This window comes from Calliopsis andreniformis, unplaced genomic scaffold (genome assembly GCF_051401765.1).
Source record: "Calliopsis andreniformis isolate RMS-2024a unplaced genomic scaffold, iyCalAndr_principal scaffold0156, whole genome shotgun sequence".
In the NCBI taxonomy this organism is placed as follows: Eukaryota; Metazoa; Arthropoda; class Insecta; order Hymenoptera; family Andrenidae; genus Calliopsis; species Calliopsis andreniformis.
This window is the reverse complement of record NW_027480565.1, coordinates 67,717-84,645: the sequence shown is the minus strand read 5'-3', so window position 1 is coordinate 84,645 and position 16,929 is coordinate 67,717.

Here is a 16,929-nt window from a genome sequence, read left to right as displayed (position 1 = left end):
GTTCATTACTGTTATTATTACGACTATTATGATTATTATGGCTATTATGACTATTATAGTTGTTAGGGGTAGTATAATGTATATTATGATTATTTCCAAACCTATTATGGTTATTATTATGATTATTATGATTATTACGGATCTTGGTATAATTATCATGGATATTATGATCATCATTAAGATTATTATGGATACTATGATTATTGTGATTATTGCTATGCTTATTAACATTACTATTACGATTATTATCATTATTGTAGTTATTATGATGATCACTATGACTATTATGGCGGTTAGTATGATGATTATGATCAACATTGAGATTATTATGGCTATTATGATTTTTATGGTTATTATAGCTATTATAATGATAAATATGATTATTTCCAAGTTTATTATGGTTATTATTATGACTATTATGATTATTATAGTTATTATGATTATTATGATTATTATGGCTAGTATAATGCTTATTATGATTATTTCCAAGCTTATTATGGTTATTATTATAATTATTATGACGAGTATGGTTATTATGATTATTATGGCTACTATGGCTAGTATAACGGTTATTATGATTATTTCAAAGCTTATTATGCCTATTATTATGATTACTCTGATTATTATATGTCTGGGTATAATTATGATGAATATTATGGTCATCATTAAGATCATTATGGTTATTACGTTAATAATAATGATTATTAAGATTATTTCCATGACTATTCTGTTTATTATGATGATTACTATGATCATTATGGTTGCTAGTATGATTATTATGATCACCATTCTGATTATTATGGCTATTGTGACTTTTATGGCTATTATGACTATTATAATGATTATTACCATTATTTCCAAGTTCATTATTGTTATTATTACGACTATTATGATTATTATGGCTATTATGACTATTATGGTTGTTATGGCAAGTATAATGTATATTATGATTATTTCCGAACACATTAGGGTTACTATTATGATTATTATGATTATTACGGATCTTGGTATAATTATCATAAATATTATGATCATCATTAAGATTATTATGGTTACTATGATTATTGTGATTATTGCTATGCTTATTAACATTACAATTACGTTTATTATGATTATTGTAGTTATTATGATGATCACTATGATTATTATGGTTGTAAGTATGATTATTAGGATCAACATTCAGATTATTATGGCTATTATGATTTTTATGGTTATTATTGCTATTATAATGATAAATATGATTATTTCCAAGTTTATTACAGTTATTATTATCACTATTATGATTATTATAGTTATTATGATTATTATGGTTACTATGGCTAGTAGAACGGTTATTATGATTATTTCAAAGCTTATTATGTTTTTATTATGGTTACTATGCTTATTATGGATCTTGGTATAATTATGATGATTATCATGATCATCATTAAGATCATTATGGTTATTGCGATTATTATGACTATTATGATTACTCTAGTTATTATGATTATTATGGTTATTATGGCTAGTATTAAGGTTATTATGATTATTTCAAAGCTTATTATGTTTATTATTACGGTTACTATGATTATTATGGATCTTGGTATAATTATGATTAATATTATGGTCATCATTAAGATCATTATGGTTATTACGATGATTATGGTTATTACGATAATCATAATGATTATTAAGATTATTTCCATGACTATTCTGTTTATTATAATGATAACTATGATCATTATGGTTGTTAGTATGATTATTATGATCACCATTCTGATTATTATGGCTATTGTGATTTTTATGGCTATTATGACTATTATAATGATTATTACGATTATTTCCTAGTTCATAACTGTTATTATTACGACTATTATGATTATTATGGCTATTATAACTATTATGGTTGTTATGGCTAGTATAATGTATATTATGATTATTTCCGAACCCATGACGGTTATTATTATGATTATTATGATTATTACGGATCTTGGTATAATTATCATGGATATTATGATCATCATTAAGATTATTATGGTTACTCTGAATATTGTGATTATTGCTATGCTTATTAACATTACAATTACGATTATTATGATTATTGTAGTTATTATGATGATCACTATGATTATTATGGTTGTTAGTATGATTATTAGGATCAACATTCAGATTATTATGGCTATTATGATTTTTATGGTTATTATTACAATTATACTGATAAATATGATTATTTCCAAGTTTATTACGGTTATTATTATGACTATTATGATTATTATAGTTATTATGATTATTATGGTTACTATGGCTAGTATAACGGTTATTGTGATTATTTCAAAGCTTATTATGTTTATTATTATGATTACTCTGATTATTATTTGTCTTAGTATAATTATGATGAATATTATAGTCATCATTAAGATCATTATGGTTATTACGGTGATTATGGTTATTACGATCATCATAATGATTATTAAGATTATTTCCATGACTATTCTGTTTATTATGATGATTACTATGATCATTATGGTTGTTAGTATGATTATTATGATCACCTTTCAGATTATTATGGCTATTGCGATTTTTATGGCTATTATGTCTATTATAATGATTATTACGATTATTTCCAAGTTCATTATTGTTATTATTACGACTATTATGATTATTATGGCTATTATGACTATTATAGTTGTTAGGGGTAGTATAATGTATATTATGATTATTTCCAAACCTATTATGGTTATTATTATGATTATTATGATTATTACGGATCTTGGTATAATTATCATGGATATTATGATCATCATTAAGATTATTATGGATACTATGATTATTGTGATTATTGCTATGCTTATTAACATTACTATTACGATTATTATCATTATTGTAGTTATTATGATGATCACTATGACTATTATGGCGGTTAGTATGATGATTATGATCAACATTGAGATTATTATGGCTATTATGATTTTTATGGTTATTATAGCTATTATAATGATAAATATGATTATTTCCAAGTTTATTATGGTTATTATTATGACTATTATGATTATTATAGTTATTATGATTATTATGATTATTATGGCTAGTATAATGCTTATTATGATTATTTCCAAGCTTATTATGGTTATTATTATCATTATTATGACGAGTATGGTTATTATGATTATTATTGCTACTATGGCTAGTATAACGGTTATTATGATTATTTCAAAGCTTATTATGCCTATTATTATGATTACTCTGATTATTATATGTCTGGGTATAATTATGATGAATATTATGGTCATCATTAAGATCATTATGGTTATTACGTTAATAATAATGATTATTAAGATTATTTCCATGACTATTCTGTTTATTATGATGATTACTATGATCATTATGGTTGCTAGTATGATTATTATGATCACCATTCTGATTATTATGGCTATTGTGACTTTTATGGCTATTATGACTATTATAATGATTATTACCATTATTTCCAAGTTCATTATTGTTATTATTACGACTATTATGATTATTATGGCTATTATGACTATTATGCTTGTTATGGCAAGTATAATGTATATTATGATTATTTCCGAACACATTAGGGTTACTATTATGATTATTATGATTATTACGGATCTTGGTATAATTATCATGGATATTATGATCATCATTAAGATTATTATGGTTACTATGATTATTGTGATTATTGCTATGCTTATTAACATTACAATTACGATTATTATGATTATTGTAGTTATTATGATGATCACTATGATTATTATGGTTGTAAGTACGATTATTAGGATCAACATTCAGATTATTATGGCTATTATGATTTTTATGGTTATTAGTGCTATTATAATGATAAATATGATTATTTCCAAGTTTATTACAGTTATTATTATCACTATTATGATTATTATAGTTATTATGATTATTATGGTTACTATGGCTAGTATAACGGTTATTATGATTATTTCAAAGCTTATTATGTTTATTATTATGGTTACTATGCTTATTATGGATCTTGGTATAATTATGATGAATATCATGATCATCATTAAGATCATTATGGTTATTGCGATTGTTATGACTATTATGATTACTCTAGTTATTATGATTATTATGGTTATTATGGCTAGTAATAAGGTTATTATGATTATTTCAAAGCTTATTATGTTTATTATTACGGTTACTTTGATTATTATGGATCTTGGTATAATTATGATGAATATCATGATCATCATTAAGATCATTATGGTTATTGCGATTATTATGACTATTATGATTACTCTAGTTATTATGATTATTATGGTTATTATGGCTAGTATTAAGGTTATTATGATTATTTCAAAGCTTATTATGTTTATTATTACGGTTACTATGATTATTATGGATCTTGGTATAATTATGATTAATATTATGGTCATCATTAAGATCATTATGGTTATTACGACGATTATGGTTATTACGATAATCATAATGATTATTAAGATTATTTCCATGACTATTCTGTTTATTATAATGATAACTATGATCATTATGGTTGTTAGTATGATTATTATGATCACCATTCTGATTATTATGGCTATTGTGATTTTTATGGCTATTATGACTATTATAATGATTATTACGATTATTTCCTAGTTCATAACTGTTATTATTACGACTATTATGATTATTATGGCTATTATAACTATTATGGTTGTTATGGCTAGTATAATGTATATTATGATTATTTCCGAACCCATGACGGTTATTATTATGATTATTATGATTATTACGGATCTTGGTATAATTATCATGGATATTATGATCATCATTAAGATTATTATGGTTACTCTGAATATTGTGATTATGGCTATGCTTATTAACATTACAATTACGATTATTATGATTATTGTAGTTATTATGATGATCACTATGATTATTATGGTTGTTAGTATGATTATTAGGATCAACATTCAGATTATTATGGCTATTATGATTTTTATGGTTATTATTACAATTATACTGATAAATATGATTATTTCCAAGTTTATTACGGTTATTATTATGACTATTATGATTATTATAGTTATTATGATTATTATGGTTACTATGGCTAGTATAACGGTTATTGTGATTATTTCAAAGCTTATTATGTTTATTATTATGATTACTCTGATTATTATTTGTCTTAGTATAATTATGATGAATATTATAGTCATCATTAAGATCATTATGGTTATTACGATGATTATGGTTATTACGATCATCATAATGATTATTAAGATTATTTCCATGACTATTCTGTTTATTATGATGATTACTATGATCATTATGGTTGTTAGTATGATTATTATGATCACCTTTCAGATTATTATGGCTATTGCGATTTTTATGGCTATTATGTCTATTATAATGATTATTACGATTATTTCCAAGTTCATTACTGTTATTATTACGACTATTATGATTATTATGGCTATTATGACTATTATAGTTGTTAGGGGTAGTATAATGTATATTATGATTATTTCCAAACCTATTATGGTTATTATTATGATTATTATGATTATTACGGATCTTGGTATAATTATCATGGATATTATGATCATCATTAAGATTATTATGGATACTATGATTATTGTGATTATTGCTATGCTTATTAACATTACTATTACGATTATTATCATTATTGTAGTTATTATGATGATCACTATGACTATTATGGCGGTTAGTATGATGATTATGATCAACATTGAGATTATTATGGCTATTATGATTTTTATGGTTATTATAGCTATTATAATGATAAATATGATTATTTCCAAGTTTATTATGGTTATTATTATGACTATTATGATTATTATAGTTATTATGATTATTATGATTATTATGGCTAGTATAATGCTTATTATGATTATTTCCAAGCTTATTATGGTTATTATTATAATTATTATGACGAGTATGGTTATTATGATTATTATGGCTACTATGGCTAGTATAACGGTTATTATGATTATTTCAAAGCTTATTATGCCTATTATTATGATTACTCTGATTATTATATGTCTGGGTATAATTATGATGAATATTATGGTCATCATTAAGATCATTATGGTTATTACGTTAATAATAATGATTATTAAGATTATTTCCATGACTATTCTGTTTATTATGATGATTACTATGATCATTATGGTTGCTAGTATGATTATTATGATCACCATTCTGATTATTATGGCTATTGTGACTTTTATGGCTATTATGACTATTATAATGATTATTACCATTATTTCCAAGTTCATTATTGTTATTATTACGACTATTATGATTATTATGGCTATTATGACTATTATGGTTGTTATGGCAAGTATAATGTATATTATGATTATTTCCGAACACATTAGGGTTACTATTATGATTATTATGATTATTACGGATCTTGGTATAATTATCATAAATATTATGATCATCATTAAGATTATTATGGTTACTATGATTATTGTGATTATTGCTATGCTTATTAACATTACAATTACGTTTATTATGATTATTGTAGTTATTATGATGATCACTATGATTATTATGGTTGTAAGTATGATTATTAGGATCAACATTCAGATTATTATGGCTATTATGATTTTTATGGTTATTATTGCTATTATAATGATAAATATGATTATTTCCAAGTTTATTACAGTTATTATTATCACTATTATGATTATTATAGTTATTATGATTATTATGGTTACTATGGCTAGTATAACGGTTATTATGATTATTTCAAAGCTTATTATGTTTTTATTATGGTTACTATGCTTATTATGGATCTTGGTATAATTATGATGATTATCATGATCATCATTAAGATCATTATGGTTATTGCGATTATTATGACTATTATGATTACTCTAGTTATTATGATTATTATGGTTATTATGGCTAGTATTAAGGTTATTATGATTATTTCAAAGCTTATTATGCTTATTATTATGATTACTCTGATTATTATATGTCTAGGTATAATTATGATGAATATTATGGTCATCATTAAGATCATTATGGTTATTACGATAATAATAATGATTCTTAAGATTATTTCCATGACTATTCTGTTTATTATGATGATTACTATGATCATTATGATTGCTAGTATGATTATTATGATCACCATTCTGATTATTATGGCTATTGTGATTTTTATGGCTATTATGACTATTATAATGATTATTACCATTATTTCCAAGTTCATTATTGTTATTATTACGACTATTATGATTATTATGGTTATTATGACTATTATGGTTGTTATGGCAAGTATAATGTATATTATGATTATTTCCGAGCACATTAGGGTTATTATTAAGATTATTATGATTATTACGGATCTTGGTCTAATTATCATGGATATTATGATCATCATTAAGATTATTATGGTTACTATGATTATTGTGATTATTGCTATGCTTATTAACATTACAATTACGATTATTATGATTATTGTAGTTATTATGATGATCACTATGATTATTATGGTTGTTAGTATGATGATTAGGATCAACATTCAGATTATTATGGCTATTATGATTTTTATGGTTATTATTGCTATTATAATGATAAATATGATTATTTCCAAGTTTATTACGGTTATTATTATCACTATTATGATTATTATAGTTATTATGATTATTATGGTTACTATGGCTAGTATAACGGTTATTATGATTATTTCAAAGCTTATTATGTTTATTATTATGGTTACTATGCTTATTATGGAACTTGGTATAATTATGATGAATATCATGATCATCATTAAGATCATTATGGTTATTGCGATTATTATGACTATTATGATTACTCTAGTTATTATGATTATTAAGGTTATTATGGATAGTATTAAGGTTATTATGATTATTTCAAAGCTTATTATGCCTATTATTATGATTACTCTGATTATTATATGTCTGGGTATTATTATGATGAATATTATGGTCATCATTAAGATCATTATGGTTATTACGTTAATAATAATGATTATTAAGATTATTTCCATGACTATTCTGTTTATTATGATGATTACTATGATCATTATGGTTGCTAGTATGATTATTATGATCACCATTCTGATTATTATGGCTATTGTGATTTTTATGGCTATTATGACTATTATAATGATTATTACCATTATTTTCACGTTCATTATTGTTATTATTACGACTATTATGATTATTATGGCTATTATGACTATTATCGTTGTTATGGCAAGTATAATGTATATTATGATTATTTCCGAACACATTAGGGTTATTATTATGATTATTATGATTATTACGGATCTTGGTATAATTATCATGGATATTATGATCATCATTAAGATTATTATGGTTACTATGATTATTGTGATTATTGCTATGCTTATTAACATTACAATTACGATTATTATGATTATTGTAGTTATTATGATGATCACTATGATTATTATGGTTGTAAGTATGATAATTAGGATCAACATTCAGATTATTATGTCTATTATGATTTTTATGGTTATTATTGCTATTATAATGATAAATATTATTATTTCCAAGTTTATTACGGTTATTATTATCACTATTATGATTATTATAGTTATTATGATTATTATGGTTACTATGGCTAGTATAACGGTTATTATGATTATTTCAAAGCTTATTATGGTTATTACTATAATTATTATGACTATTATGGTTATTATGATTATTATGGTTACTATGGCTAGTATAACGGTTATTATGATTATTTCAAAGCTTATTATGTCTATTATTATGGTTACTATGCTTATTATGGATCTTGGTATAATTATGATGAATATCATGATCATCATTAAGATCATTATGGTTATTGCGATTATTATGACTATTATGATTACTCTAGTTATTATGATTATTATGGTTATTATGGCTAGTAATAAGGTTATTATGATTATTTCAAAGCTTATTATGTTTATTATTACGGTTACTATGATTATTATGGATCCTGGTATAATTATGATGAATATCATGATCATCATTAAGATCATTATGGTTATTGCGATTATTATGACTATTATGATTACTCTAGTTATTATGATTATTATGGTTATTATGGCTGGTATTAAGGTTATTATGATTATTTCAAAGCTTATTATGTTTATTATTACGGTTACTATGATTATTATGGATCTTGGTATAATTATGATTAATATTATGGTCATCATTAAGATCATTATGGTTATTACGACGATTATGGTTATTACGATAATCATAATGATTATTAAGATTATTTCCATGACTATTCTGTTTATTATAATGATAACTATGATCATTATGGTTGTTAGTATGATTATTATGATCACCATTCTGATTATTATGGCTATTGTGATTTTTATGGCTATTATGACTATTATAATGATTATTACGATTATTTCCTAGTTCATAACTGTTATTATTACGACTATTATGATTATTATGGCTATTATAACTATTATGGTTGTTATGGCTAGTATAATGTATATTATGATTATTTCCGAACCCATGACGGTTATTATTATGATTATTATGATTATTACGGATCTTGGTATAATTATCATGGATATTATGATCATCATTAAGATTATTATGGTTACTCTGAATATTGTGATTATTGCTATGCTTATTAACATTACAATTACGATTATTATGATTATTGTAGTTATTATGATGATCACTATGATTATTATGGTTGTTAGTATGATTATTAGGATCAACATTCAGATTATTATGGCTTTTATGATTTTTATGGTTATTATTACAATTATACTGATAAATATGATTATTTCCAAGTTTATTACGGTTATTATTATGACTATTATGATTATTATAGTTATTATGATTATTATGGTTACTATGGCTAGTATAACGGTTATTGTGATTATTTCAAAGCTTATTATGTTTATTATTATGATTACTCTGATTATTATTTGTCTTAGTATAATTATGATGAATATTATAGTCATCATTAAGATCATTATGGTTATTACGATGATTATGGTTATTACGATCATCATAATGATTATTAAGATTATTTCCATGACTATTCTGTTTATTATGATGATTACTATGATCATTATGGTTGTTAGTATGATTATTATGATCACCTTTCAGATTATTATGGCTATTGCGATTTTTATGGCTATTATGTCTATTATAATGATTATTACGATTATTTCCAAGTTCATTATTGTTATTATTACGACTATTATGATTATTATGGCTATTATGACTATTATAGTTGTTAGGGGTAGTATAATGTATATTATGATTATTTCCAAAACTATTATGGTTATTATTATGATTATTATGATTATTACGGATCTTGGTATAATTATCATGGATATTATGATCATCATTAAGATTATTATGGTTTCTATGATTATTGTGATTATTGCTATGCTTACTAACATTACAATTACGATTATTATCATTATTGTAGTTATTATGATGATCACTATGACTATTATGGCGGTTAGTATGATGATTATGATCAACATTGAGATTATTATGGCTATTATGATTTTTATGGTTATTATAGCTATTATAATGATAAATATGATTATTTCCAAGTTTATTATGGTTATTATTATGACTATTATGATTATTATAGTTATTATGATTATTATGATTATTATGGCTAGTATAATGCTTATTATGATTATTTCCAAGCTTATTATGGTTATTATTATAATTATTATGACGAGTATGGTTATTATGATTATTATGGCTACTATGGCTAGTATAACGGTTATTATGATTATTTCAAAGCTTATTATGCCTATTATTATGATTACTCTGATTATTATATGTCTGGGTATAATTATGATGAATATTATGGTCATCATTAAGATCATTATGGTTATTACGTTAATAATAATGATTATTAAGATTATTTCCATGACTATTCTGTTTATTATGATGATTACTATGATCATTATGGTTGCTAGTATGATTATTATGATCACCATTCTGATTATTATGGCTATTGTGACTTTTATGGCTATTATGACTATTATAATGATTATTACCATTATTTCCAAGTTCATTATTGTTATTATTACGACTATTATGATTATTATGGCTATTATGACTATTATGGTTGTTATGGCAAGTATAATGTATATTATGATTATTTCCGAACACATTAGGGTTACTATTATGATTATTATGATTATTACGGATCTTGGTATAATTATCATAAATATTATGATCATCATTAAGATTATTATGGTTACTATGATTATTGTGATTATTGCTATGCTTATTAACATTACAATTACGTTTATTATGATTATTGTAGTTATTATGATGATCACTATGATTATTATGGTTGTAAGTATGATTATTAGGATCAACATTCAGATTATTATGGCTATTATGATTTTTATGGTTATTATTGCTATTATAATGATAAATATGATTATTTCCAAGTTTATTACAGTTATTATTATCACTATTATGATTATTATAGTTATTATGATTATTATGGTTACTATGGCTAGTATAACGGTTATTATGATTATTTCAAAGCTTATTATGTTTTTATTATGGTTACTATGCTTATTATGGATCTTGGTATAATTATGATGATTATCATGATCATCATTAAGATCATTATGGTTATTGCGATTATTATGACTATTATGATTACTCTAGTTATTATGATTATTATGGTTATTATGGCTAGTATTAAGGTTATTATGATTATTTCAAAGCTTATTATGCTTATTATTATGATTACGCTGATTATTATATGTCTAGGTATAATTATGATGAATATTATGGTCATCATTAAGATCATTATGGTTATTACGATAATAATAATGATTCTTAAGATTATTTCCATGACTATTCTGTTTATTATGATGATTACTATGATCATTATGATTGCTAGTATGATTATTATGATCACCATTCTGATTATTATGGCTATTGTGATTTTTATGGCTATTATGACTATTATAATGATTATTACCATTATTTCCAAGTTCATTACTGTTATTATTACGACTATTATGATTATTATGGTTATTATGACTATTATGGTTGTTATGGCAAGTATAATGTATATTATGATTATTTCCGAGCACATTAGGGTTATTATTAAGATTATTATGATTATTACGGATCTTGGTATAATTATCATGGATATTATGATCATCATTAAGATTATTATGGTTACTATGATTATTGTGATTATTGCTATGCTTATTAACATTACAATTACGATTATTATGATTATTGTAGTTATTATGATGATCACTATGATTATTATGGTTGTTAGTATGACGATTAGGATCAACATTCAGATTATTATGGCTATTATGATTTTTATGGTTATTATTGCTATTATAATGATAAATATGATTATTTCCAAGTTTATTACGGTTATTATTATCACTATTATGATTATTATAGTTATTATGATTATTATGGTTACTATGGCTAGTATAACGGTTATTATGATTATTTCAAAGCTTATTATGTTTATTATTATGGTTACTATGCTTATTATGGAACTTGGTATAATTATGATGAATATCATGATCATCATTAAGATCATTATGGTTATTGCGATTATTATGACTATTATGATTACTCTAGTTATTATGATTATTAAGGTTATTATGGATAGTATTAAGGTTATTATGATTATTTCAAAGCTTATTATGCCTATTATTATGATTACTCTGATTATTATATGTCTGGGTATTATTATGATGAATATTATGGTCATCATTAAGATCATTATGGTTATTACGTTAATAATAATGATTATTAAGATTATTTCCATGACTATTCTGTTTATTATGATGATTACTATGATCATTATGGTTGCTAGTATGATTATTATGATCACCATTCTGATTATTATGGCTATTGTGATTTTTATGGCTATTATGACTATTATAATGATTATTACCATTATTTTCAAGTTCATTATTGTTATTATTACGACTATTATGATTATTATGGCTATTATGACTATTATCGTTGTTATGGCAAGTATAATGTATATTATGATTATTTCCGAACACATTAGGGTTATTATTATGATTATTATGATTATTACGGATCTTGGTATAATTATCATGGATATTATGATCATCATTAAGATTATTATGGTTACTATGATTATTGTGATTATTGCTATGCTTATTAACATTACAATTACGATTATTATGATTATTGTAGTTATTATGATGATCACTATGATTATTATGGTTGTAAGTATGATAATTAGGATCAACATTCAGATTATTATGTCTATTATGATTTTTATGGTTATTATTGCTATTATAATGATAAATATTATTATTTCCAAGTTTATTACGGTTATTATTATCACTATTATGATTATTATAGTTATTATGATTATTATGGTTACTATGGCTAGTATAACGGTTATTATGATTATTTCAAAGCTTATTATGGTTATTACTATAATTATTATGACTATTATGGTTATTATGATTATTATGGTTACTATGGCTAGTATAACGGTTATTATGATTATTTCAAAGCTTATTATGTCTATTATTATGGTTACTATGCTTATTATGGATCTTGGTATAATTATGATGAATATCATGATCATCATTAAGATCATTATGGTTATTGCGATTATTATGACTATTATGATTACTCTAGTTATTATGATTATTATGGTTATTATGGCTAGTAATAAGGTTATTATGATTATTTCAAAGCTTATTATGTTTATTATTACGGTTACTATGATTATTATGGATCCTGGTATAATTATGATGAATATCATGATCATCATTAAGATCATTATGGTTATTGCGATTATTATGACTATTATGATTACTCTAGTTATTATGATTATTATGGTTATTATGGCTGGTATTAAGGTTATTATGATTATTTCAAAGCTTATTATGTTTATTATTACGGTTACTATGATTATTATGGATCTTGGTATAATTATGATTAATATTATGGTCATCATTAAGATCATTATGGTTATTACGACGATTATGGTTATTACGATAATCATAATGATTATTAAGATTATTTCCATGACTATTCTGTTTATTATAATGATAACTATGATCATTATGGTTGTTAGTATGATTATTATGATCACCATTCTGATTATTATGGCTATTGTGATTTTTATGGCTATTATGACTATTATAATGATTATTACGATTATTTCCTAGTTCATAACTGTTATTATTACGACTATTATGATTATTATGGCTATTATAACTATTATGGTTGTTATGGCTAGTATAATGTATATTATGATTATTTCCGAACCCATGACGGTTATTATTATGATTATTATGATTATTACGGATCTTGGTATAATTATCATGGATATTATGATCATCATTAAGATTATTATGGTTACTCTGAATATTGTGATTATTGCTATGCTTATTAACATTACAATTACGATTATTATGATTATTGTAGTTATTATGATGATCACTATGATTATTATGGTTGTTAGTATGATTATTAGGATCAACATTCAGATTATTATGGCTTTTATGATTTTTATGGTTATTATTACAATTATACTGATAAATATGATTATTTCCAAGTTTATTACGGTTATTATTATGACTATTATGATTATTATAGTTATTATGATTATTATGGTTACTATGGCTAGTATAACGGTTATTGTGATTATTTCAAAGCTTATTATGTTTATTATTATGATTACTCTGATTATTATTTGTCTTAGTACAATTATGATGAATATTATAGTCATCATTAAGATCATTATGGTTATTACGATGATTATGGTTATTACGATCATCATAATGATTATTAAGATTATTTCCATGACTATTCTGTTTATTATGATGATTACTATGATCATTATGGTTGTTAGTATGATTATTATGATCACCTTTCAGATTATTATGGCTATTGCGATTTTTATGGCTATTATGTCTATTATAATGATTATTACGATTATTTCCAAGTTCATTATTGTTATTATTACGACTATTATGATTATTATGGCTATTATGACTATTATAGTTGTTAGGGGTAGTATAATGTATATTATGATTATTTCCAAAACTATTATGGTTATTATTATGATTATTATGATTATTACGGATCTTGGTATAATTATCATGGATATTATGATCATCATTAAGATTATTATGGTTTCTATGATTATTGTGATTATTGCTATGCTTACTAACATTACAATTACGATTATTATCATTATTGTAGTTATTATGATGATCACTATGACTATTATGGCGGTTAGTATGATGATTATGATCAACATTGAGATTATTATGGCTATTATGATTTTTATGGTTATTATAGCTATTATAATGATAAATATGATTATTTCCAAGTTTATTATGGTTATTATTATGACTATTATGATTATTATAGTTATTATGATTATTATGATTATTATGGCTAGAATAATGCTTATTATGATTATTTCCAAGCTTATTATGGTTATTATTATAATTATTATGACGAGTATGTTTATTATGATTATTATGGCTACTATGGCTAGTATAACGGTTATTATGATTATTTCAAAGCTTATTATGCCTATTATTATGATTACTCTGATTATTATATGTCTGGGTATAATTATGATGAATATTATGGTCATCATTAAGATCATTATGGTTATTACGTTAATAATAATGATTATTAAGATTATTTCCATGACTATTCTGTTTATTATGATGATTACTATGATCATTATGGTTGCTAGTATGATTATTATGATCACCATTCTGATTATTATGGCTATTGTGACTTTTATGGCTATTATGACTATTATAATGATTATTACCATTATTTCCAAGTTCATTATTGTTATTATTACGACTATTATGATTATTATGGCTATTATGACTATTATGGTTGTTATGGCAAGTATAATGTATATTATGATTATTTCCGAACACATTAGGGTTACTATTATGATTATTATGATTATTACGGATCTTGGTATAATTATCATAAATATTATGATCATCATTAAGATTATTATGGTTACTATGATTATTGTGATTATTGCTATGCTTATTAACATTACAATTACGTTTATTATGATTATTGTAGTTATTATGATGATCACTATGATTATTATGGTTGTAAGTATGATTATTAGGATCAACATTCAGATTATTATGGCTATTATGATTTTTATGGTTATTATTGCTATTATAATGATAAATATGATTATTTCCAAGTTTATTACAGTTATTATTATCACTATTATGATTATTATAGTTATTATGATTATTATGGTTACTATGGCTAGTATAACGGTTATTATGATTATTTCAAAGCTTATTATGTTTTTATTATGGTTACTATGCTTATTATGGATCTTGGTATAATTATGATGATTATCATGATCATCATTAAGATCATTATGGTTATTGCGATTATTATGACTATTATGATTACTCTAGTTATTATGATTATTATGGTTATTATGGCTAGTATTAAGGTTATTATGATTATTTCAAAGCTTATTATGTTTATTATTACGGTTACTATGATTATTATGGATCTTGGTATAATTATGATTAATATTATGGTCATCATTAAGATCATTATGGTTATTACGATGATTATGGTTATTACGATAATCATAATGATTATTAAGATTATTTCCATGACTATTCTGTTTATTATAATGATAACTATGATCATTATGGTTGTTAGTATGATTATTATGATCACCATTCTGATTATTATGGCTATTGTGATTTTTATGGCTATTATGACTATTATAATGATTATTACGATTATTTCCTAGTTCATAACTGTTATTATTACGACTATTATGATTATTATGGCTATTATAACTATTATGGTTGTTATGGCTAGTATAATGTATATTATGATTATTTCCGAACCCATGACGGTTATTATTATGATTATTATG